At 46.0% G+C, this 4,288-nt stretch overlaps 1 pseudogene; it reads left to right on the plus strand.

The window, feature by feature from the left end:
• Nucleotides 1-474: 474 nt before the first annotated feature.
• On the plus strand, nucleotides 475-1,617 carry LOC101651651 (annotated as a pseudogene).
• Nucleotides 1,618-4,288: the final 2,671 nt, after the last annotated feature.

The raw sequence follows: 4,288 nt of genomic DNA on the forward strand, positions 1-4,288 counted from the left end.
CATCGTCCTCAAGGCCTGGTGGGCCAAGATGTGCTCCACTCTCTCCTCCTCTCCCTTCATCTGCTCCTGTGTGCTCCGACCAGATATGTCCCACTCCTGCAGCTGCAGATTCAATGCCATCCTCTGAAATAAATTCTTCTGGGGGGAGGGGGAGGTGTCCACATAGTAGTTGGGATTGGAGCCAGCCCCTCAAACCTCTCCACTGGGCTCTATCCCTTCTATGGACAGGAGCTTCAAGACAAAGCTTCTCCCCAAGCCAGTTCAGAGTCCCATAAATGAAATATGCTAAGGATAACAAATATCATTAAATATTTATTGAAAACTGTAACTTTTGAGGTTAGAGGAGTAACTATTACAAAGATAGAACCAAAATATCAGAAAAACATATTATAATTGACTTGTGATTGATTCCATAATTTTTCTAGCCACCTCTTATTTGGACTTTTTGAAAATTTTCTTATTACAGGTGTGCACATGAGCAGCTGCCCATGGGGATATCTGGGTCCAGACAGGGCAGAATCTGGTTGGGGAAAAACAGGAACTGAGGGCCCCTCCCCTCGCAGTATTTATACACAGGGCTGTGAGGCAAGAAATAGGAAAACCTCCTGAGAAGGACCAGTTCCTCAGATGTGCCCCCTCAGAGAGAGATGAAGGGGCAGCAGAAAACAGCTGAAATGGAAGAGGGCACTGTGCAGATTCAGGAAGGTGCCGTGGCAACTGGGGAGGACCAAGCTTTGTGGCTATCGCCAGCATCCAGTCTGTTGTCACCTTCCCTGACCCCAACGTCAAGTGATGCACAGGGTGATCCAGGTGTCTGAAGGGAAGCTGGATGGCCAGGCTGAAGACACTGGAGCCATCAGTGGTTACCCTGACACGCAATGCATGACCCAGGCGGTGATCTACGGTACGTTCACCAATGACAATGCAGTTGATGCAGAAGGCACAGCTGCAGAGACATGTTATAGGCACTTGCCCAGCACTGCAGTGAGAGATGGGGTAGGGGAAACCACATGGGGAAACACAACTGCTGTTGATACTACCTGGGGCTCAGAGGCACTACAGGGACAGCAACTCCTCCTGGCACTGGGCAGTTCTTTATCAATGATGTCACTACAAGAGGTGTTGCAAGGAAAATCCAGTACTCCATTGCCCCCAGGACCCACCCTTATTCCCTGAAATCAGAAGCTCCCCGACAACTCGAGATGAGAAGCGCAGGCTCAGCATAATGAAGTGGAGAGCCTCCATGGAGACAAGATCAATAACTGGATTGTGCAGCTGTCCAAGGTCATCCCAGACCGTCTATGGAGAGAACCAAGTCTGGCCAGAGGAGTGTGGGGTTCTGTCCAAAGCCTGTGATTATATCCAGCAGCTTCAGCAGAGTAACCACCGGTTGTCTGGGGAAGGACGGGTGCTTGACCCACTGCAGCTGGACAGCAATGTGCTTCGACAGCAGACGGAGGTCTCAAAAACAAGAATCTGTTGCTTGGAGCCCAGTTGCGGCACCATGAAGTAGCGGTTGTCATCAAGAATGACAGCAACGGACCTTGCAAATTCAGGGGCTTTGGGCCCTACCTCCCCTTTGTGAGAACTTCAGTGAGTCTTGGAGCACCGGGCTAACCCCATGCCCCTTTCCTTCACTGCCCACTTCTGGCCTGGGACTCGGGGGACATTCAGAAAGTGTATCTTTGAACTGAGGCCTTGGGGTGTACCAGCCAGCCGCGGTGGGAAACACCATGTAGCTGTGCACTGATGACAACCGGGACCACCCCCACCAAGCAGCCTCTGGGCCCATCTGCTCTTCTGGCAGTGCATGTGCTGTCTCGACACTGAATACAGGATGCTAAATGGGAAGACTTGTCCTGGGCTTGCCTAGAGCAAACAGCTCTGCTTATGGGGACGCCCTGGCTGGCTCAGGGACGCCAGCCCTTCTGCTGGTTCTTTCCCGGGAGCTGCAGTCCACATGCGGACCTGGCCCTGCTATAGAACAGGCTTTAGCAAGAAGTGGGAGAAGGGAAGCAGAGCGGTGCCCAGGTGCAAGGAGCCTGGCCAGTGAGCAGCCAGCTAAGGCCTATGCAGAAGTCGCTGGGGCCAGGGAGAACAAGAAGCAGGGGCTCACTTGTGGGGGAGTTGTTTTTTTTTGTGGGGGGGGGTGTTCCCCCTTCTTCTTCTTTTTTTTTTTAGCATAAAATTGTTGAGAGCCAAAACCATTTTTCCTATTATGATAGTCTGGTAATTAGCCATGCTGTCTAGAAAATAATACATAATCAGTATGCAATGAAGGTCAAAGCTTATAGCCTTTGGTATGGATCACACCTTAGGGTAAAGGAAACAAAAATCCTTACAACTAGGCCTATAAAGATAATTATGATAAATGGAGGAAAGATTGAAGTCAAAGATTTCATTTCACTGGGGTCTACGATCAATGCTTATGAAAGTGGCAGTCAAAAAAACCTGCTGCAAAAGACATCTTCAAAATGTTAAAAGCAAACATGTGACTTTGAGGATTGGTTATATGTTAAGCTGCTAAGTGCAACATCAACAGTTCAAAACTACAAGCCGCTAGTGGGAGAAAGATGAGATTTTCTACTCCTGTATAGAGGTACAGTTTCCAAACCCACATGGACAGGTCTACCCTATCCTATAGGGTTGCTGTAAGTCAGAAACAACTCAATGGCAGTAAGTGAGTTGAGACCCAATCCATTGTATTTTCAATTGCCTCAAATGAATGCAAAAGTTGGGCAATGAATTATGAGATTGGTGAAGAATATTGATTACACTATAGACCACCAAAATAATGTTTTGGGGAGAAATACCATCAAAATGCTATTTATAAGACTGTTATCACTTACATTGGACCTCTCATTAACATGGACCCATCTCTGGAAAAGCATAGCATGCTGAGTAAAGCAGAAGTTAGCAAAGAAGATCATGAACGTGGTTGCACTGGGGTCTCCATTAGAGCAAGTGTGAAGACCATGCTGTCTAGCTGAGTTTTTTTCTGATGTGTATGGTTTCAGTTCAGCTTGGATTTTTCCTCCATTACCACTGGTTCTTTTTTTTTTTTTAATCGTTTTATTAGGGGCACATACAACTCTTATCACAATCCATACATACATCAATTATGTAAAGCACATTTGTACATTCATTGCCCTCTTCATTCTCAAACATTTGGTCTCCACCTACACCCCTGGCATCAGATACTCATTTTCCCCCCTCCCTCATGAACCCTTGATAATTTATAAATTATTATTTTGTCATAGCTTGCCCTGTCCGACGTCTCCCTTCACCCAATTCTCTGTTGTCCGTCTCCCAGGAAGGAGGTCACATGTAGGTCCTTCTAATCAGTTCCTCCTTTCCAATTCACCTTCCCTCTACCCTCCCAGTATCACCACTCACACCACTGGTCCTGAAGGGATCATCCGCCCTGGATTCCCTGTGTTTCCAGTTCCTATCTGTACCAGTGTACATCCTCTGGTCTAGCCAGACTTGTAAGGTAGAATTGGGATCATGATAGTGGGGGAGAGGGGGGGAGGAAGCATTCAGGAACTAGAGGAAAGTTATATGTTTCATCATTGCTACATGGCACCCTGACTACCACTGGTTCTTGATAATTCCTTGACTCTCAAAATGGTTGCATGTTAACCAATTCTTGTTTAAGACATAGTACGATGACTATGTATTCCTTCCATCTTCTTTTGAATCTTCCTCCATTGTTCAATATTGACACTTTAGGCCTGAGGGGTTTGTTTCTTTAATTCTTTGAGCCCAAGAGATACTGAGCATGTTTTCCTTTTTGACTTTCTAATTATGGGTCTTTGCACATTTAATTTTAACACTCTATTTTTGTCTGCTTGAGTCACCCTTTGAAATGTTCCATATAGTTCTTGTATTTAATAATTTCCTCCATTCGTTTTAGTCATTCTATATTCAAAAACAAACAAATATGTCTTGAGTGAGAATGCTCCTTAGAGACAAAGATGGTGAGACTTCATCTCATGTATTTTCGACATGTTGTTAGGAAAGACCAGACCCTGAAAAGGGACATAATGCTTGGTAAAATAAAGAGACAGTGAAAAAGAAGACCCTCAACAAGATGGATTGACGCAGTGGCTGCAACAATGGGCTCAAACATGACAACAATTGTGAGGACGGGGGTGGGTGGGTGGGGGGTGTTCAATGGCACCAAACAACAGCATGTTCAAGAGCAGGATTCCGAGTCTGTTGGGAAATCCACTTTGGTCTTTTCTTTCTTTCCTGTGTTTTTTTGCCTTCTTCATGTATGATGTTC

This window comes from Echinops telfairi, unplaced genomic scaffold (genome assembly GCF_000313985.2).
Source record: "Echinops telfairi isolate 266 unplaced genomic scaffold, ASM31398v2 ScPeMD7_3;HRSCAF=10, whole genome shotgun sequence".
NCBI lineage: Eukaryota > Metazoa > Chordata > Mammalia > Afrosoricida > Tenrecidae > Echinops > Echinops telfairi.